The sequence below is a fragment of the Mustela putorius genome, unplaced genomic scaffold (assembly GCF_011764305.1).
Source record: "Mustela putorius furo isolate JIRA1106 unplaced genomic scaffold, ASM1176430v1.1 tig00003988_pilon_pilon_pilon, whole genome shotgun sequence".
NCBI classification, from domain to species: Eukaryota; Metazoa; Chordata; class Mammalia; order Carnivora; family Mustelidae; genus Mustela; species Mustela putorius.
The window spans coordinates 15,683,204-15,706,389 of record NW_025422127.1 but is presented as its reverse complement, the minus strand read 5'-3'; the positions used below and the strand labels follow the sequence as shown (position 1 = coordinate 15,706,389).

Below are 23,186 nucleotides of genomic sequence, written 5' to 3'. Positions count from 1 at the left end.
TATTTTATTTTATGCAGTATAATAAATGTTACTCAAATATAGTAGAGTATTGGGGGACTGCCCACTAGTGAGGGAAGAAATCTGCTGAGCACCTTTATTTATATGCTTACGGAGGATGTTAAGTCTGTAGGTATTTCAAGTACCTACTTCAATATTTGGAAACTTGTAAGATACATAAAAATATGGTCATTTACTATTAAGGGGGCAGACAAGTATGTACAGATGAAGAAGTACAGATAAATGGACATTAAGTGGAGAGAATGCTATTATGAGGACAGAAGCTACTATAATCTAACCCATTAAGAGGACACATATTTTAGGCTCCCAGAAAATGTAGTCAGATGAGAGAGTTCAATAATTAGAATAATTAAGAAAGCCATCCAGTTGGGGAGCCTGGATAGGTTTAGTCGGATAAGCGTGTGCCTTTGGTTCAGGTCATGATCCCAGAGTCCTAGAATGGATGCCCACATCAGGCTCCCTGCTCAGTGGGGAGCCTGCTTTTCCCTTCCCCACAGCTCCTGTCAAATAAATAAATAAGATCTTAAGAAAAAAAGATCTTAAGATCTTAGATTAAGAAATGCTAAGAGCAGGTGTGTGTTCCAAAATTCCTCCTTGCTCTCAAGAGCTAGTAAGGATGGGAAAGCATCCACCTTCAGTTCAGTTCTTGGCCACAACAAATCATTTACTGTATTTCAGTGAACAATGCAGGGCTTAAATATTTGTGTGTGTGTGCACCTAAAAGTGCACAAACAGATGAATGACTTCCCCATTCTACAGTTAAGTTCCACAGCTACACACTTAAGAATGAGAAATTATGTGGAAAAAATCCTAGGTATGGGGGAGAATAATGAGGCAGAAGAAGAGGCTCACATTCTTTAAGCAGGTGAGCCAAATGAATGCTGATGCTGCAAACTAGTTAGACAGTTGGCCACAGGCAAAAATGGCGGCTTCAACTCCTCGCATGCCTGTGCACATATCTGAGTGCTGAAATTTTAACTCACGTTCCATTCTGATCCTTTGAGGTCTGGTGCCTCAAGTACCCTTGCTATAATTGTTTGTTGCAGTCAAGCACACAACACTTCTTGGCATTATTACATGTCTGCTAGACAGATGGATCTGGAAAACAGCAACATGCTTGTTGCTTGCAGGGCAAACCACGGTAACAATCTGTCATAACATCTCATTTTCTTCTCTTTCTAATGCAATGTACCAATTGCACCAGAAGTGGAAGAGAAGGCCAAGTAGAGGTGTCCAGGTCAAACAAAAGGAACCTTCCGACCTTGATATATGTCAATAAATAAGGAACGACATAACAAAGGATATGCATCTACACTACAGGGAACACATCCACTGGCTCCTTCTCACAGTCTACAGGAATACAGAGAAGAGCCAAGTATGATTATCTAGCAATTACAAGATTGGATAGTTTACCTCTATAAGGGCTCCCAAACAGAGACCAGTCTTCGGAGGAGTCTGTTCTGTCATTAGCTTATTTCAAGGTCAGGTTAAAGGTGCACGTGCGTGGTGTGTCTGTGTAAATCTAAGAGTTGGGAGGGGTAGAATGGGATAGTTTGCCACTAGTCACATTATTATTTCAACTCTAGTGTCAAAGCAAACACAAGGGGACCATGCAGATATTTAGAAGTTCACTGCAGAATGCTCGCTGATAGACTGGGACCACTGAGGGGCTCATTCTGTGTCTGAAGCCTTTGGAAGATATGGCTCTTCATTAAACAGTGCTTAACAAGAACATGGCCTAGGAGGGGGCAGGTGGGAGAGAAGGAGAGTTTACTTCTCACTTGAAATGCAGGAAAATATAAATGGATCTGCAGCTGTGTATAAATATCAGAAGTGAAGTATCTGCACTATTTAGAGAAAGACTAATTATGTTCAGAAATCCGATCTCTTAATGTTAAAGTCAGAAATAACCAGGAAACAAAATGACAGGGTGGAGACACGTGATCTGGTGTGCATGAGAGGGCACATATATGTGCCTGCAGTGACAGGGGGGTGACAAGGGCAAAATGCAAGAAAAGACCTGTGTAAAATGGCCCTTAGCCATTATTTTCAGCTTGAGCACAGCTTCGAACTCGGCCAACTGGGAGGATGGGTGCGCTTCAGAACCAGTACCACAAAAGGCACAAAGGGTGATCCCTTAACTTCTTTCTCTCATTATTATAAATTGAAATAAAGCTAGGATCCTAGTGAGCTTGCAGCGAATTCCAAGAGATTAGGATGTGCGGCCCCTCCTTCCACCCCTGCAGCATCCCTGTTCTCTCCTTTCCCCTTTACCTCTCTCTCCTCCTGACCTACCCGCATGGAGAATCTTTATTTCCACTCCATACACACACACCAAAAAATGTGGGAGGGCTCTTGGCTGTTCCGACAGAGCTGTCCTTCCTGGATTTATGTCTGCCATAGTCAATCAGGAAATCATATTTAAGGAGCAAATTCTTTCTGAAAATTTTAACACCATGAACAAATCCCACGGATTAACGATTTCCAGACATTACGACTTTTACCTTGGGAGCAATCCAGGATTTGGGTGGAAAAAAAAAAAAAACACTGGGGAAAAACAAAAATTAGCAAGATGATTTTCTCTACTCATTTTCTTTATTTGAGAATAAAACCTCCCATACAGTCACTGAATTAATCTCCCCCCTCCTCACTCTCTGAAAGTTAAAATTTCTTAGCAAAACACAAACTCTGACAGATATCACCATTTCATTATGACTAGTAGCTGATGCTTTAGCAAAGCTTTATTATTATTTGAGGATAAAAACATTACTATGACAAAATAGGCTCAGCATAGAAGTGCCAGAAATCCTACAAGATGTGGCTGATGTTATGTGTTGTAAGGTAACAGCCAGGAGATTTCAGGATTAAGTAACGTGGGGCAAGCCAAGTTTTCTGTATGTATATGTGTGTGTGCGTGTGTGCGCGCGCGTACATACACACACACACACACACACACACACATACATACATATACCCATCCCCCAATTTTTGGAAGAAGGATCCATGTGCCCTGATTCCCTCTGATCCAACACAGGGCTCATTAAGTGCTGACTGAAGAACTGTGAAGTTCAATGGCAGAGTGCAGCAGTCCCACCAGAATGTGAGGAACAGAGTGGTCAGAAAGAGCAACACAAGCGTTCTGATAGAGCTGACAGATCTGGGGAGAAAAATGTTCGAGTGCTAGCAAGTGAAAAAATGGAGTGCCAGCAGACCAAGGGAGAAAGCTCCGAGGACCTGGAAATGGGAGTCTATCTAGACTGAAGCAGGTGAAGGTATGTGACACACCAGAGCAGGAAGGCTCCTAGTGACTTGACAGTGGGGGAAGAAGTTATGTTTGTGCAGAATCTTCAAATTTGTTTTATCTACCGGGCTCTAGCCCCAGCTTTTCATCCTCATGAAAGAGCTACCATATAAATGGACCCACATCCAAATTCTATAACAGTTTAGTGAGGAACTACGAAGGTTAGAGACTGTGTTCCTGATAAAATCAGATCCCTAACACATTACAGGTGTTTAGAAAATAGGATATGGGATGGAAAAGTGAAGTAGCCACTCCAACTCTAAAGATCACGTAGAGGAAAAGCAAAAAGAGAATGCAAAATACACCTTTGCTTCGATGTGTTAATCTGTTCATGTCATTAGTGCTCTTCCTTGGTTTCTTTCCAGGGAGCACACTTTCAGTGCCACAGACTTTCACAGCAACTGAAAGGAGGAATAGCTCTCTCCATGTTTTAAGCAATCTGCTCAAATACAGTTTGGGGGAACTCTTCATACTCTATTGCTTTTAGGCTTTAGCAGCTGTAATCTTATATATATGAGATGTTACTGCTGGCAAGAAATCAGAAGCTTCAGATCATCCACAGGAAGCAAAGTCTCTGCCATCTTCATCTCTGCAGTAAGATCTCATTTGGTTTGGTGTATTTCTGTATTTGTCTATTTAATAAACCATCCACATATCATTTCCCAGATATTCCATTTCAAAGAATACTGCAAAGCTGGGGCACCTGGGTGACTCAGTTGGTTAAGCGGCTGCTTTTGGCTCAGATCATGACCCCAAGGTCCTGGGGCCGAGCCCCACATCAGGCTCCCTGTTCAGCGGAGAGCCTGCTTCTCTCCCTTTCCCTCTGCCCGTCATCTGCCCACTTGTGGAATCTTTCGTCAAATAAATAAATAAAATCTTAAAAAACAAAAACAAAGAATACTGCAAAGCCATCCTAAGGCTGACATTTGTGTCTCAGACTATCTTGTGAGTTCAGTATCATACATTTTATGGTACTGGGAGGTTCTTAGCATTCCTTGATTTCATTTAACAGGCTCATCTAAACAATCATACTTTTCTGTGCATGAGAATAAAGCATCAGGTTCACGTGTTACTTAACACCCCCCTCCCCCCGGCAATGCACTATGTATGAGGTTTGATCAGCAGGGACTGGGCTCCTCTGAGCTGGAACTCCTACATCTCTGTGTCTCTTGGAGCAATTACAACTTGTACCTTCTAGGAAAGCACAGTTGTTTACCTGGCTGCCTGCTTTACCTGCCTCATATTAGTTACTTCACTCATGTAAGTTTTTGCTAGTTAACCACAGAATAAAAGTAATGTTGGTGGTCCTCTGTATCTTAGGATCTTAGTTAAGAATCTTATCGACTTGAGTATTTCTCTGGCAAAAGCTGCTGTGGCATCTCACGTCGTATAGTACTACACCCATAAACATGTAGCCATAAGCATGTAGGCCCTTGGCTGGTAATCCTATTAACTACTGGGCATCCAGTAGTTTCAAGGACTGGTGAAGAAAGGCTTTTTTACCCAGAGCCTGCCCTCACCGGAGACAGATTTGTATCACTTATATTACCTGCTCCAAAATATTTGCTCTGTATTGATGACTCTTGTGAGGAAGTGAAGAACTAGAGAGCAATACCATGTTGTTAAGAGGCATGGGCTCTGGAGACTGGTTTAATTCCAGGCTCTGCAACATTCTCGCTATGAGACCTAGGACAAGTTACTTTGAGGACAGTACATTTTATGGAGTTGTAATAATCTATGTGTCTACCAGATAGTAAGCTCCTTCAGTAATTATTAACAATTATTATTTTCAAGACTCTGTTTTATCATCTATAAAATGCGTCCAAATCCATGTAAAATACAAATTATTCTTGTTAACTTTAGCTGACATTCTGACCCTGAGGACACTGTAACCCTATCATTTGCCCTTAGCTCCACCAACAACTGTGGATGGTAAGATAACAGCATGGGAAGCGATGAGAACAACAAAGAACTGGATAAGCAATAGACTCGAGGTTGGTAAATTACATTCAGTGGACCAAATTTAATACCACTGCCTGTTTTCTATAATCTAACATCTAAGAATGGTTTTTACATTTTCAAATGGTTGAAAAAAGAGAAAAGAAGAACCTTTGGTGACATGTAGAAATTATATAAAAATCAAATTTCAGGACCCATAAATAAAGTTATATTAGGTCACAGTTATACTTGTTTATTTACACATTGCCTACGGTTGCTTTCACACTGCAGCAGCAGAGCTGAATAGTGGTGACAGAGCACAGGGTTCATAAAGTACAAAATATTTACCATATGAACCTTCACAAAAAATGTGCCAATCCCTACAATAGATCAATTCCAGACAATGGGGTAACTGTAATATTAGTTAATTCTTATAATCTTTTCCCAGACTAGTTAAGACATAAATAATAATTACCATTAAAAAAATTCAGTTAATAACTCCATAGGCACTCCTATGTTTCTTGCAGTGTTACTTATAATGGCCAAACTATGGAAGCAGCCCAAGTGTCCACTGATGGATGAATGGATAAATGGATGAATGGATGGATAAGTGGATAAAGAAGATGTGGTACACACAATGGAATATTACTCAGCCTAAAAAAGAATGAATTCTTGCCATTTGCAATGACATGACAGTTTTATGCTAAGCAAAATAAATCAGTCAGAGAAAGGTAACACTGTATGATTTCATTCATATATGGAATCTGAGAAATAAAACAAGTAAAAAAAAAAAAAAAAGAAAAAGAAAAGAAAAGAAAAAGAAACCAGACTCTTAACTATAAAGAACAAAGAACATGCTGATGGTTACCAGAGAGGAGGTGGGTAGGGGGATGGGGGAAATAGAGGATGAGGATTAAAGAGAATATACACTTATCATGACAAAAAAATAAAATGACAGATAAAATCAATTCATAATGAATATTATTTGCATCGACATCAATATCAAAACAAAATACTGGCAAAATAGATAACTGAATTTGGCAACAGACACAGAAAGAAAATTCCATTGCAGAAAACTGTAATTAGTAAAATCTAATATGGGCAAAACTCTGAATGATAAATAAAATCATTATACAATTTATTTATTATTTTTATTTATTTCTAAAGATTTTATTTATTCGTTTGAAAGAGAGAGACAGAGAGAGCACAAGCAGGGGGAGAGGGAGAAGCAGACTCCCTGCTAAGGTGGGAGCCTGTCATGAGGCTTGATTCCAGGACCTGGAGATCATGACCCAGACACTTACCCAGCTGAGTCACTCAGGTGCCCCAATCATTATACAATTTAAATATGGAAAATAACTGATACTAAAATGATTCACTAAAATAAGAATATTGAAGAAGTTTAGGTATTTTCAATTATATGTGTAGAAAACTGATAAAGAAATTAAACCGGGGCACCTGGGTGGCTCAGTCAGTTAAGAGGCCAGCTCTTGATTGAGGCTCAGGTCATGGTCTCAGAGTCCTGGTATTGAGCCCTGCTTTGGGCTCCATGCTTAGTGGGGAGAGTCTGCTTGAGATTCTCTGTTTCCCTCTCCCTCTACCCCTTCCTTGGTCACACATGCATATGCTCTCTCTCTCAAATAAATAATTAAAAAAAGAAAGAAAGAAAAAAAGAAATTAAATGGAATTAACTTAGTTTCAGCTCCAGCAAATATTCAGTGAAAATTCCCTGATACTGGTCTATTCTGATTTAAATATGGGCGAATAGGTCAAATATTTTTATTGAGTCAAACATTCTCAAGGTCAACAAAAATTAAACACTAATTGGATCAAAATGGCACCCGGTACTCATTTTCAGTACAGAACACAAGAGATGGGAGGAGTTTTTGAGATCATGTAGGTCATCTACTCCACTTCTCCTTGCCCTACTTTCTAAATGAAAAGCTCAAGGCCTAGAGAGGTAACCTGACCTGTAAATATGGTTAGGAGCTATGTAGCTCAGCTTAATGGCCATGTGTGTCACAGCTTGATGCTTCTCATCTTGAACAATACAAAACATGCAGGCTTTATTCACTGCTGTTTATCCAAATAGTTTCTCTGAACACACTAACTTTCTGGACTGTAATTGGGCTTTCAGACTGTGTTCTCTATTTTCTAAACCAAACTGGAAACAATTTAGGACATTTCTTAGAAGAACCAATGTTTCTTGATAATGAACATATTCCCAGTTTACTAACTATTCCGCAATTGTATCCATTCAGGCCTTTAGCATCACTCCCCAGGACAAAATAAGAACTTAATCTTAACTGCCCTTGTCTTCAGTATTCTCCCTATTTTGTCCATCTGTCTTCATGATCTACCTGAAGACTGCATCACCCTCATGGCTTGTCATCCCCTTATCCCCTGTTATTATCCTGTTGTTATCCCCTTGACACACCGTAATGTTTAAAATAAGTCCATGAATTCTAAGACATGCCTCCCTTCAAAAAGTAGAGCCCAAGATACTCTGTTCCATTAAATGTGGGATGGTCTTGGTGACTTGCTGCTAAGAAACAGAATATGGTAAGAGTGATGATATGTAACTTTTGATTCTAGGTTATAGAAGGCATTTGTGGCTTCATCCTTGTTCTCTTCTCCTGAATCATTTATTTTGGGTGAAGCTGGCCACCTTGGCCACCTTGTGGCTAGATCCATATGGCGAGGAAATGAAGGTTCTTACCAATAACCAGATGGACAGTGGATGAACCATCTTGAAACTGGATGCTCCATTCTCAGTCGAGTTTTTGGATAACTGCAGTCCCAACTGACATAGTGACTGTAACCCATAACAGACTCTAAGTAAGAACCACCCAGCTAAGTGGTTCCTGAATTCCTGACCCACAGAAACCATGGAAATGACAAAAGCTTATTGTTTTTCTATGCTGCCAAATTTGGGAGTAATAGGTTATGTACAAATAATTAAAATACATCTTAAGCACTATTCATCATGAACTATTAAGAATATACCAAATTTGGGGGTGCCTGGGTGGCTCCGTTGGTTGAGCCACTGCCTTTGGCTCAGGTCATAGTCCTGGAGTCCCGGGATCACACCCGCATCAGGCTCCCTGGTAAGCAGGGGGGTCTGCTTCTCCCTCTGACCTTCTCCCGTCTCATGTTCTCTCTCACTGTCTATCTCTCTCTCTCAAATGAATAAATGAAATCTTAAAAAAAAATTAAAAAAGAGTATACCAAATTTGTTATGCTATTTATACGTCTATGTCCTTGTCTAAAATTATATCTGCTTGGCAAAAGCCAACTGCTCCTTTAAAAGGCAGCTCAAGGGTCACTTTCTCTGTGAAACCTTGAGCCTCTTTGTGGAGGCCTGGGTTTTCCCACTATACCTTGTATAACTTTTCTGTTGGAGAATATGTAGTTTACTATTTGTTTTACAGTGTCGAATGATGTATTTAAATCCATACACCTAACGCAGTATTTATGGATTGGGAGTAGACGCCCAAGAAGTATTTTTGAGTAAATTCTCTCATTTTCAGTCTGTTTTAACCAAATAATAAAAATCTCAAACCATACTTATGGAATTATTCTATATGAACTTAGGACCCATATGTCAATGATAAAGGTTTTAGAGAATGGGTGTTTTGGTTTGTTAAAACATGAAGCGAGGGTAAACATCCTGGTTCAATTTCTAGAAGATACAACCATATGAATGCTAGATTTTAAATAGTGATCCATCAACAAAATGACTATGAAAACTTAAACATTTAAGATGTTTTCATTTAATACCCCAAATGCCAAAAGCAAAATCTGAATAATTTATTTTATATTTATATGAAAAGGAACCCATACAGTTCAAGTGCTTTCTAGGTCTGCCAAATAGCTCCTCATGCAAAAAGTTTGTGTTTCTAGTCTTGAAAATGAGGAAGAAAAGAGTGGTATATGTTCACTGTTGACTATTCTTTCAATGAAAAGAAATGAAGTCTTGCTAACAAGTGGTTTGCCTTAAAACCTGAATTTTCACCAAAAAGAACCAGCATCTGTTTCAAATATTTTAAAGACTAAGCCCCATTTTGTGCTCTGCTTTGATCTCCCAGGATAATAGGAAGACAGTGATACAGTCCAGCTACACCTCAATCAAGTGTGCTCATTTAATTTATCCCAGAAATGCTGACTGCCAGATCCAGCTGGAAACTTCAGCCTCGTCATCCTCAGATCAGGAGGAAGGGGGAAGACACATCAACAGAGAATGACTCTTTTGTTTTGGTTGATGATACATTTTTATATCCAAGAAAATATTCCTTTAACCCAAAACAGACAGTAATCTTAAAGACAGAGAGAATGTACAGAAAATAACAAATTAGTGAGAAGCTGAGGACAAGTTAATGAAAGGAAGAATGTAGAACCCTATTGTAACAAGATTGTTGTTTGATAGTTCAGATAAAATGTGATTCAAATCATATCCTCCAAAACATAACCCCATAAAATAAAAATATGATCTAATAGGCAACTGCTAGGCCTGTCTTCCAAAACTATTAAAAGGGGATCCTATCATATGTTAACTGATAGATGTGGGTAAACTTAATGGTATATTCTAGAAGGTACACCAGACATTGACTAGAGCTAAGATCAGTCCGAGAAACTGATACATGAATGCTGTCAGATTATAGGATAAATAACTTGTTAAGGTACATGAGGAAATTAAAAGATTAAAAATATCTACTACTAATGCATAAAACCTTAAATAAAATACATGCAACTCTATGGGGCACTTGCCCCGCTTAGTCAGTAAAGCATGCAACTCTTGATCTTGGGGTTGTGAGATCAAGCCCCATACTGGGCCTGGAGCCTACTGAAAAAACAAAACATGTAACTTTCCTTTAGGGTAAAAACTCACCAGCTTTTTCATTCAAATAAATATATATTGAACTCTGCAGGGCCCCCACATTTTCAGATGGCTGTAAAAATCAAGTAAGATGTGAAGAATTCTATTTTGTACAAAGTACAAGGATATTTTAAAGATTTATTTATTTATTTGAGAGAGAGAGAGTGTTAGTGGGGGTAGGGGCCGAAGGAAACCTCAAGCAGACTCCCTGCTGTGTGGAGAACCACATGAGATGAACCCCAGGGTCCTGAGGATCATAACCTGAGCCGAAATTAAGAGTCAGCCACTTAACTGAGCCACTCAGTGCCCCTAAAGTATAAGATTATTTTTATTGTCCTGGAAGAATGTCTCAATCACAAATGATACTCCAAAGAGGAAAAAGACAGCTTTTCCTCATTAGTCAAATACTCATAATTACTAAGGACCAATGGATCTGAGAGCGTATATTCCAGAGACATTTAAAACACTGTAATTTTGAGTCTGAGAGAGAAATCATGTGAGTCACAAGACAATACCACCTTAAATTATTCAGGAGAAACTACAAACACATAGGATATACCTGCAGAACACTATAAATGATGTCTTAAGAATACTTAAGAGAAAGTTCTCTCCAGCAAATTGCAATTTTCTCACATAGTCTAAGAGGTCTCTGCCTCCATTGAGCTCAGAATTACTTTAGAACCAGTGTAGAGGTGGTGGCTTCTGCTTCTTACTACTGCCTGAAAATCACCCTCAGGTCAGAAAACTCCAGAAGCAAAAGTCACCTGCCACCAGGGGTACTTAATGAAAGGTAATTAGATCTGACAACACCGGTGGTTAACCTCCCATGCCCTGAGGCCTTAGAGAGGTACCTATATTGTTTCTCAGGCAGTACTGGTGAACTTGGAAGAATTCAATTAGAGATTCACGAAATAAAATAATTTCTTTTGCTGCAGGAAAAATTAATTGCCAGGATTGTGGGTTACTTGTGCAATTAAAGTAATGTTAGAAGAAAGGAGTAATCTATATAATAAACAGTAGCATCAGTGGATCTCATAAATATTCTAGGGTTGTATCACAACCACTATAAATGTCATTGCCACTATCATTTATTGATTACCTCCTATGTGCCAAGCAAAGAGCTAAGTGCACTAAATACTTTATTATATTTAATCTGCACAATAGCCTTTGCTGCAGGTTTTATTATTGCCATTTAACAAATGAGGAACCTGACACTGAGAGAAGAGGTTAAGTGATTTGTGGGAAATTACACAGCTACCAAGTGACATTTAAATTAGGTCTAAAGGGGCACCTGGGTGGCTCAGTGGGTTAAGCCTCTACCTTCGGCTCAGGTCATGATCCCAGGGGCCTGGGATCGAGTCCCGCATAGGGCTCTCTGCTCAGCAGGGACCCTGCTTCTCCTCATCTCTCTCTCTGTCTGTCTCTCTGCCTATCTGTGATCTCTCTCTCTCTCTGTCAAATAAATAAATAAAATCTTTAAAAAAAAAATAAATTAGGTCTAAAGACAAAATATGCTATTTACCACCAAGCTAAAAGGCCATAAAAAGAATACAATGGCCTTATAAAGAACCGCAAGAGAAAATATAGTTTGTCAGTTTCACAGGTGGGAGGTAATACTACATTTTTAAGAAAGAAGAAACTTCTGGGACATCTGGGTGGCTCATTGGGTTAAGCTTCTGCCTTCTGCTCGGCTCATGACCTCAGGGTCCTGGGACTGAGCCCCGAGGCAGGCTCTCTGCTTGGCGGGGAGCCTGCTTCCCCCTCTCTTTCTGCCTGCCTCTCTACCTTCTTGTGATCTCTCTCCTTCTGTCAAATGAATAAAATAAAATGTTAAAAAAAAAAACAACTTCTAAGTGCACTAATGTGCATGTAACATAGCTATGACAAGAACACATACCAGAGGGGCGCCTGGGTGGCTCAGTGGGTTGAGCCGCTGCCTTCGGCTCAGGTCATGATCTCGGGGTCCTGGGATAGAGTCCCACATCGGGCTCTCTGCTCAGCAGGGAGCCTGCTTCCTCCTCTCTCTCTCTCTGCCTGCCTCTCTGCCTACTTGTAAGCTCTCTCTGTCAAATAAATAAATAAATCTTAAAAAAAAAAAAAAAAAAAAAAGAACACATACCAGAAAGACAGTAATACTCGACTGTGAGACAACAAAATATTCACTGAGATTGCTTCAGGGTGGTGGGATTATGGGTAATTCTTTTCCTTTTCTATTTTCCAAGTTAAGTGGTTGGTTTTGACTACAAATCCTCTTCTCAATCTCCCTTCCTTAGGTAAAAGCTCAGATATGCATCAAGACATCTAGGTTTCATACAAAGAAGTCCTCACATACTCATTTCTGCAGTATTTGTGCATTCCAACAGGCAGAGAGAAGACAGTACATATAAGTCTAGGAGATACAGTGAAGCCTACTCCTTTCCTGCATCTGGAATGGGAATATGGAATCGGGTATGACTCTATTTTGATGGTAATCCAGTTCTGGAAGACTCTGTCTAGGCTTTCAGAAAAAAAAAAAAAGTAGTGAAAGGGAGTTTGAAGTATCTACTTCTAGGCTGGTGACCAGTTATGAGAGAAATCTTTTTGGGAATAAGATGTATAAATTCACCTAGAGTACCAGTGTGTTGTGGGTTCTAGAAGCCTAAATGTCCTAGTGGGCTATTAGAAGGAGGGCAGAGGAAGCTATCTCGAAGGAATCCTAACACTAACAACACCTCTACAGTGGAAAAATGTTTTTATAAGAAAAAGTGGAGCTCTTGGGTGATTGCTTCCAAAATGACCAAGAAAAGAAGGAACAATAATCATGAAGAAAAGTGCTGTCAACCATGTGCAGCTTATTTATAGCACTAACTGTGCCTGATATGTACCTGAGGAATAGGCCATTAAGACATTCATTGTCTGAAACACAGTAGAGGACGCAGCATCGGGACATCTCTGAAGCAAGGGTCTTTGACACCTTTATGTTTCTCAAGCTGTCAGTGAAACTACATTACTGCAGGAATTGTGCCATTCACAGCAAGGTAGTCAGGGATGATTTTTGTGAAGCCCAGAAGAACCAAACACCTTCAACCATGATTTAGACCTACAGGTGCTGCCCCATCACCTCTGCCAAAGCCAATGTAAGGAGCTGAGTTTTTAAGGCTGAAGAAAAGCTATCCTCTGGGGAAAAAAAGAAAAAAAAAAGAAATTATACTTAAAAGAAAAAGATAAAGAAAATAAAATCTGGGGCACCTGGGTGGCTCAATGGGTTAAAGCCTCTGCCTTCAGCTCAGGTCATGATCCCAATCCCAGGGTCATGGTATCGAGCCCCGCATCAGGCTCTCTGCTCAGCAGGGAGCCTGCTTCCTCCTCTCTCTCTCTGTCTGCCTCTCTGCCTACTTGCGATCTCTGTCAAATAAATAAATAAAATCTTTAAAAAAAAAAGAAGATAAAATCTGGTTCAGTCACAGACCATCCTAAATTATGAAGGAAAAGAGAATGGTAAGTTGAATTAAGAATTACAAAGGCAGACAAAAGATGGTGAAAAAAACAGGGCATGATTATCATTAGGAAATAGAAGCCGCATTCTATTTCTACAATAATGTTGATAGAACTTTCAAATCTCATTAGTATGCACTACTTTATCTTACTGTATCAATGATTATAATCCACAAAGCACATAACATAGTTGTAGCCTGAATTTGGCAAAAACTGTGGCCTAGAGCAAAGGTCCTAGAATTCTGAGAATATTTGTAAGCTATCACAAAGCATGGGCTTCATAAAATGTTGATTTTCTTAGGAAGAGTGACTAACCTTAAAAATACAGAATGTTGGTGTTAAAAATACAGAGATTTGGCATCGAACAATTATATTCTGCTCTCATCAGCATTCCTTTGATGTATCCATTAAAAATGTTCTAAAACTAAAAATGAAGACTGCCTGTATTATATTTCAAGTACCACACAGAAGCTATACAGAAGTGAGTGCTGGCTGTGTGTAGGTCACCAAATAACACCTATTGTTTCAATAGCAAATTACGGATTTACAACTTTCACATTCATTATCCTGCCTTAAGAGAATAGGATAGTTATCATCACACTCGTTTTAGAGATGAATAAACTGAGGTTCTAAGAGGTTAATGACTTACTTGAAATCTCTGACCTTCATTCAATGTTTTTTTAATTATATCAAACAGCTGTCTACATTTTTCTTGGACAGTTCATGTGAAACAGAAAAACAGACATATTTGAACTTTGAGGAATTTAATAGCTCAGTGCATTATGGCCAGAAAAATGATAGTTGATCCTAATAGTAAGTCTATCAGAGGAAAACAACTTTGGCAGTTGGAAGGCTGTACTAAAAGCTAAAAGCCCCCTGTCCAAGTCAGATAAACAGATCAACATGGTTCCTTAGTTATTCTGGAAAGCCCAAATAAATCAAGGAGGATGTGCATGAGACCTTTGTTCATAGAGGAATAATTATTTTTGTAACCAATTTTTTCTTCTTACTTCTTGCTGTGAGATAAGGCTGAATAGGTATAGATGACCGACACCTCTCTTAGGTGAGTAAAAGATTCAGGAGCTGGTGAGGCTGGTGAGAATGCTGGTGCACAATGCTTGTTTCTCCACTCTGTTCATCAGGACTCTTACGAGTTTGGGGAAAAGAGGAAAGCAGAAAGTAGAAAAGGATACCACCCACTGTTGCAGGAAAATATTACTATCTCCACAAGAGATATACCAAAATCACATACCCAAAAGTATTCTCTTAGCTATTAAGCACAATCCAGCACCAGTGAATTGACAAAATCACACACACACACCCTTTATATAACAGAAATACAAATGTGAAAGTAACAGGTCCTGGCAGCCAAGAATCCTAGCTCTCTTCTAGTCTAAGCAGCAAAATGCCATTCCAAAGCTAAAAAGATTAACAACCAAATGAACAGAAAGAAAAGACAAAAAAAAAAAAATTCTTAGGTTTTAAAGATTCAAGTATAAGCTTCTTGAGGTCCCGAGCCATACTAGTATTTTCCCTGGCTATGAGTTAGTGAGTTACTATTGACTTGCAGAGTACATACATCATCAGCTCTTCTCAAGACCAATGTTTCAGCAGATGGTCCATAAAGAAAATCACAGGTGACTACTTCAGTGTTTGCTTTATTTCTGTTTAAAATGTCAAAACCAACCTAAAGGAAGTTCATAGCAATATATGTCTAACCTCAAAAAACAAGAAAAATCTCAAGTAAACAATCTAACTTTACACCTCAAGGAACTAAAAAAAGGACAAATAAAGTCCAAAGTCAGTAGAGGGAGGATACCAAAGATCAGAGCAGAAATAAATGAAACAGAAACTAAAAAGATAATAGAAAAAATTCAATAAACTAAGAATTGTGTTTTTTTGAAAAGGTAAACAAAATTGACAAATAATAGCTAGACTTTCCAAGAAAAAAAGAAGAGAGGATTCAAATAAATAAAATCAGAAATAAAAGAGATGTTATAACTGATACCACAGAAATACCAAGGATCATGAGACTACTGGGCACAATTACGTGCCAAAAAAATAGACAACCTAGAAGATAATGATAAATTTCTATAAACATACAAAATACTAAGCTTGAATCATGAAGAAACAGAAAACCGAAACACACCATTATTGAGTAAGGAGACTGAATCAATAATCAAACCCTCTCCAAACAGAAAAGCCCTGGACCAGATAGTTTCACTGGTGAATTCTACCAAACATTTAAAGAATCAACAGGAATTCTTCTCTAACTCTTAAAAAAAAAAAAAAAAAAAAAACACCAGAAGAGCCAGAAGAGTGGGATCTCTTCCAAACTCTTTTTATGATTAAAAAAAAAAAAAAAAAAACAAACAGAAAAAAATGTCACAGGAAAAAATAATTACAGGCCAATATCCTTGATGAATATGGACATAAAAATACTCAAAGAAAATATTCACAAACTGAATTCAACAATACAATAAAAGGATCCTGATCACACCCCTGATTGCAATTTATTCCAATGATGCAAGGATGCTTTAACATTTGCAAAATTAGTCAACACAATACATCACACTAACAAAATGAAGGATAAAAATCACATGATTATCTCGAGATGCAGAAAAAGCATTTGACAAAATTAAACATCCATTTATAGATGGAACATACCTTAATATAATAAAGGTCGTATACGACAAGCCCACAGTTAACATATTCAGCGACCAAAAAATGGGAGTGCTTACTCTAAGATCAGGACACAATAAGAATGTCTATTTTTTTTTTTAATTCTTGTGATTTTTAAAAAAATTTTTAGATTTCTTTTCAGTGTGCCAGAATTCATTGTTTATGCACCACACCCAGTGCTCCAAGCAATACGTGCCCTCTATAATACCCACCACCAGGCTCACCCAACTTCCCACCCCCCGCCCCTTTGAAACCCTCAGATTGTTTTTCAGAATCCATAGTCTCTCATGGTTCATCTCCCCCTCCAATTTCCCTCAACTCCCTTCTTACCACACTTCTCCACCAAAGTATTGGAAGTCCTAGCCAGAACAATTGAGCAGGAAAAGATATAAAATCCATCCAAATCAGAAAGGAAGATGTAAATCTGTCACTATGTGCAGATGACATAACATTAGACACAGAGAACCTTAAAGGCTGTACCAAAAACTGTTACAGCTAATAAATGAATTCTATAAAGCTGTAGGATATAAAATCAATACACAAAACCCTTTTGTGTCTCTATATACTAACAATAAACTATCAGAAAGAGAAATTAAGGAGCCCATTCTGTTTACAATTACATCAAAAAGAATAAAATACCTAGGAACAAATTTAACCAAGGTGGTATAAGACCTGTATACTGAATACTGTAAGACATTAATGAAAGAAACTACAGAAGACACAAATATATGGAAAGATATTCCACGTTCATGAATTGGAAGAATTAACATTGTTAAAATGTCCATATTACATGAAGTAATCTAATCTAGGATTCAGTGTAATCCTTATTGATTTCCAAAGACATTTTCCATAGAAATAAATAATCTTTAAATATGTATGGAACCATGAAAGACCATAAATAGTTAATAGTAATCTTGAGAAAAAAAAGCTGGAGAAAGTCAATATTCAAGAAATATTCATTGAATGCCTATTATTGGCCAGACAACATTTAAATGACCTCTAGTGTCACTTTATATTGCTCCTTATTGATTTAAGACTAGTAAAATAATTTTAAGAGAGCATTCCTAGAAATAAAGATATTTCCTAATGATAAGAAGTTTAGCAAGAGTATGAAACACTCATAAATGGTTATACAAATAATAACAGCTTCCAAATACATGAAGCAAAAATTGAAGAATTCAAAGGATGAATAGAAAATTCCAATTATACTCAAAGATCTTAGTATTTCTTTCTCAGCAACTAATAGACTGGACTCCCCCACCCTATAAGTTTTATAGTAAAGTCATGGAATATCTGAACAACTTTATCAACCACCTGGACCTACCTGATATTTATAGAATACTGTATGTAACAGCTAAACAATACCATTCCTTTCAGGAGATAAAGTATGTGCACCAAAATGGATGATATTCTAGGTCAAAACATAAGCCTCAGAAAATGTAAAATATTAAAATAATATAAAGTATATTTTCTGATCACAATGGAATCAACCTAGAAATCTATAACCATACAACCTAGGAAAAAACTCCCAAATCTGAAACTAGACACTTTTGCAAATCTTCAGGAAAAAGAGAAGAGATTTTTAAATAATAACAAAACTACTAGGAAAAAAGTTGGCAATGTTGTAAGGTACTTCCAGGTACTTGTGTTTTTATATATTAGCAGCAAACAACTGAAATAAAACACTGTAGATAAAAGTTAAAGATCTGGGGCACCTGGGTGGCTCAGTGGGTCAAGCCTCTGCCTTTGGCTCAGGTCATGATCTCAGGGTCCTGGGATTGAGCCCCAACATCGGGCTCTCTGTTCAGTGGGGAGCCTGCTTCCCTCCCCCTATCCCCCACCTGCCTCTCTGCCTGCTTGTGATCGGTCCCTCTCTGTCAAATAAATAAATAAAATGCTTTTTAAAAAAGTTAAAAATCTAATTTTTTAAAAAAGATTTTATTTATTTATTTGACAGAGAGAGAGAGAGAGCACAAACCGGGGGAGCAGCAGAAGGAGGGGAAGAAGCAGACCCTGCTGAGCAGGGAGCCCGATGCGGGGCATGATCCCAGAACCCTGGGATCATGACCTGAGCTGAAGGCAGACGTTTAACCAACTGAGCCACTCAGGCACCCCAAAGAAGATCTAATTAAATGGAGAAACAGTATGTTTATGATTTTAAAGACTTAATAGTGGTAAGACGTTAACTGTCCCCAAATTGGTTTACAAAATCAATACAATCTCTATACCCCTCCTGCAGGATTTGTCATAGAAAATGACAAACTGTCATAGAAATTGACTCCCCTTGGGAGGCTCAGTCAGTTAAGCATCTGCCTTCAGGTCAGGTCATGACCCCAGGGTCTGGGGACAGAGTCTTGCATCTGGCTCCTTGCTCAGCAGGGAGTCTGTTTCTCCCTCTGCCTGCCATTCCTCCTGCTATGCTCGCTTTCTAGAAATAAATAAAATCTTTAAAAAAAGCAACTGACAAACTGAAATTTATACGAAAATGCAAACAACCTGAAATCACTAAAACATCTTTAAAAAGCTTAACAATTTGAAAGACTTACACTACCAGACTTTAACAAACTGCAAAACTATAGTAGTTGAGACAGTGTGGTAATACAGATCAACAAATTAAATAATGAAAAAAATAGAAGGCACAAACATAGATACATATTTACATCTTCGATTTTTTATTTTACAAAGGTGTACAGGAAAAAAGAACTTTGACCCCTAACTTAAAATACACTAGAATAAATTTGAGATGGATTACAGAACTAAATGTGGAAGCAAAACAATAAAGGAAAAAGGAAAAAAAAAACCCACCAGGGTAATATTTAAGCTCTATGCGTTATGCAAAAGTTTCTTAGAAGCCAGAAAGCAATAACCATTAAAAACTGATAAATAGGGGCGCCTAGGTGGCTCAGTGGAGCCTCTGCCTTCAGCTTGGGTTGTGGTTCTGGGGTCCTGGGATTGAGCCCCGCGTTGGGCTCTCTGCTTGGCAGGGTGCCTACCTCCCTCGCTCCCTCTCTCTCTGCCTGCCTCTGCCTACTTGTGATCTCTGTCAAATAAATAAGTAAAATCTTTAAAAAGAACTGATAAATAAGACTTGAATAAATTAAAGACTTTTGATAATGAAAAAACACCATTAAAATAACTGAATACACAAGCCACAGATTAGGAGAAAATATTTGCAAAATATTTATCTCAAAAACGACTGGCATCTAGGCCATATGAAGAATGCCTACAACTTAATAAGATAAAATCCAATTAAAAACACAAATTTGAGCAGATACTTCAGAAAGGACAGAAGTACTTTCTTCAGATACTTCAGGAAGTCATACAAATAGCCAGTCAACACATGACAGTGCTCATCACTTTGTCAGTGGCAGCATTAAAATGAAAACCACAATGAAATACCTTTCCATAGCCTAAAAATGGTCAAAATTAAAAAGATGGAAAGTATCAAATGTTTAGAAGGATATGGAGTACCACAACTCTCATCTGTTGCTGATGGGAGCATAAAATGATAATATCACTTTGAAAAAGTAGCAGTTTCTTATAAAACTCAACATATAATACTAAAGCAAGTCCATTTGTAGGTAGTTACCCAAAGAAATAAAAGCATATGTCCACCAAAAGACATGTATAAGAATGTTCATATTAGCTTTATCCATAACTGTCTCAAACTAGAAATGAGCCAGATTATTCAAGAGGTCCAAATGAACTGTGCTCAGTCATCACACAATGGAATACTACTCAGCAACAAAAATAAACTTCTACAATTAAGAAAATGAATGAATTTAATTCCAGTGTAGTTAACAGTGTTGTAATAGTTTCAGGTATACAATATAGTGATTCAAAAGTTCTATATACGACTGTGAACATCAAGATAAGGGTGCCCTTGCGGGGAGGAGTCAAGATGGCGGAGAAGTAGCAGGCTGAGACTACTTCAGCTACCAGGAGATCAGCTAGATAGCTTATCTAAAAATTGCAAACACCTGCAGATCCATCGGCAGATTGAAAAGAACAACAACAGCAATTCTGGAAACAGAAAAACAACCACTTTCTGAAAGGTAGGACTGGCGGAGACGTGAATTCAAAGCGACAGGAAGATAGACCCCGGGGGGAGGGGCCAGCTCCCGGCAAGCGCGGAGCAACGGAGCACAAAATCAGGACTTTTAAAAGTCTGTTCCGCTGAGGGACATCGCTCCAGAGGCTAAACCGGGGCGAAGCCCACACGGGGTCAGTGTGGCCTCAGGTCCCGCAGGGTCACAGAAGAATCGGGGGTGTCTGAGTGTCGCAGAGCTTGCGGGTATTGGAACGGGAAAGCCGGCTACAGAGACAGAGCCGACAGTAAGCTCACAGCTCGGTGTTACCTTGAACCGGTCGCTCGGTGAGCTCGGAGCGCAGCCGGAGGTCAGGTAGACGGGAGTAACTGGGCGCGGTTCTCTGAGTGCGCACTGAGGAGTGCGGCCCTGGGCTCTCGGCTCCTCCAGGCCGGAGACCAGGAGGCCGCCATTTGTATTCCCGTCCTCCGGAACTCTACGGAAAGCGCTCAGGGAACAAAAGCTCCTGAAAGCAAACCCGAGCCGATTACTCACCCCGGCCCCTGGTAAGGGCGGTACAATTCCGCCTGGGGCAAAGACACTTGAGAATCACTACACCAGGCCCCTCCCCCAGAAGATCAACAAGAAATCCAGCCAAGACCAAGTTCACCTACCAAGAAGAGCAGCAGAATTCCAGAAGAGGAGAAAGCAAAGCACGAAACTCATGGCTTTCTTCCTGTGATTTTTTTTTAGTCTTGCAGATAATTTCACTTTTTTCTTTTTCATTTTTTGTTTTTTTTCTCGCCTTCTGGTAAAATTTTTTTAAAACTTTTATCCTTTTCTTTTTTAACTTTTTAACTAGTTTATCTAATATATATATTTTTCTTTATTTGTTTTCTTTTTTTTAAATTCTTTTCCTTTCTTTTTTTTTTCCTTCTCCCTTTTTGAACCTCTTTTTATTCTCTTTCTCCCCCCTCACGATTTGGGATCTCTTCTGATCTGGTTAAAGCATATTTTCCTGGGGTTGTTGCCACCCTTTTAGTATTTTGCTTGCTCCTTCATATACTCTTATCTGGATAAAATGATAAGACAGAAAAATTCACCACAAAAAAAAGAACAAGAGGCAGTACCAAAGGCTAGGGACCTAATCAATACAGACATTGGTAATATGTCAGATCTAGAGTTCAGAATGACAATTCTCAAGGTTCTAGCCGGGCTTGAAAAAGGCATGGAAGATATTAGAGAAACCCTCTTGGGAGATATAAAAGCCCTTTCTGGAGAAATAAAAGAACTAAAATCTAACCAAGTTGAAATCAAAAAAGCCATTAATGAGGTGCAATCAAAAATGGAGGCTCTCACTGCTAGGATAAATGAGGCAGAAGAATTAGTGATATAGAAGACCAAATGACAGAGAATAAAGAAGCTGAGCAAAAGAGGGACAAACAGCTACTGGACCACGAGGGGAGAATTCGAGAGATAAGTGACACCATAAGACGAAACAACATTAGAATAATTGGGATTCCAGAAGAAGAAGAAAGAGAGAGGGGAGCAGAAGGTATACTGGAGAGAATTATTGGGGAGAATTTCCCCAATATGGCAAAGGGAACGAGCATCAAAATTCAGGAGGTTCAGAGAATGCCCCTCAAAATCATTAAGAATAGGCCCACACCCCATCACCTAATAGTAAAATTTACAAGTCTCAGTGACAAAGAGAAAATCCTGAAAGCAGCCTGGGAAAAGAAGTCTGTAACATACAATGGTAAAAATATTAGATTGGCAGCTGACTTATCCACAGAGACCTGGCAGGCCAGAAAGAGCTGGCATGATATTTTCAGAGCACTAAACGAGAAAAACATGCAGCCAAGAATACTATATCCAGCTAGGCTATCATTGAAAATAGAAGGAGAGATTAAAAGCTTCCAGGACAAACGAAAACTGAAAGAATTTGCAAACACCAAACCAGCTCTACAGGAAATATTGAAAGGGGTCCTCTAAGCAAAGAGAGAGCCTACAAATGGTAGATCAGAAAGGAACAGAGACCATATACAGTAACAGTCACCTTACAGGCAATACAATGGCACGAAATTCATATCTCTCAATAGTTACCCTGAATGTTAATGGGCTAAATGCCCCTGTCAAAAGACACAGGGTATCAGAATGGATAAAAAACCAAAACCCATCTATATGTTGCCTCCAAGAAACTCATTTTAAGCCCGAAGACACCTCCAGATTTAAAGTGAGGGGGTGGAAAAGAATTTACCATGCTAATGGACATCAGAAGAAAGCAGGTGTGGCAATCCTTATATCAGATCAATTAGATTTTAAGCCAAAGACTATAATAAGAGATGAGGAAGGACACTATATCATACTCAAAGGGTCTGCCCAACAAGAAGATCTAACAATTTTAAATATCTATGCCCCCAACGTGGGAGCAGCCAACTATATAAACCAATTAATAACAAAATCAAAGAAACACATCAACAATAATACAATAATAGTAGGGGACTTTAACACTCCCCTCACTGAAATGGACAAATCATCCAAGCAAAAGATCAGCAAGGAAATAAAGGCCTTAAACGACACACTGGACCATATGGACATCACAGATATATTCAGAACTTTTCATCCCAAAGCAACAGAATACACATTCTTCTCTAGTGCACATGGAACATTCTCCAGAATAGATCACATCCTCGGTCCTAAATCAGGACTCAACCAGTATCAAGATAAGGGTGCCCTTAATCTCCTTACCTTTTTCACCCATCTACCACCCATCTCCACTCTGGTGACCATCAGCATGTTCTCTATTGTTAAAGAGTCTGGTTTTTGGTTTTTATCTCTCTCTTCTCCTTTACTCCTTTATTTCTTA

The 23,186-nt window shown here is 38.7% G+C and overlaps 1 protein-coding gene and 1 pseudogene across 8 annotated transcripts in view; one reads left to right on the top strand and one right to left on the bottom strand.

The window, feature by feature from the left end:
* ERC1 (ELKS/RAB6-interacting/CAST family member 1) overlaps positions 1-23,186 on the bottom strand; it is a 558,286-nt gene that overhangs the window by 54,159 nt on the left and 480,941 nt on the right. The window lies entirely within an intron of this gene.
* On the top strand, positions 12,906-13,253 carry LOC123389625 (annotated as a pseudogene).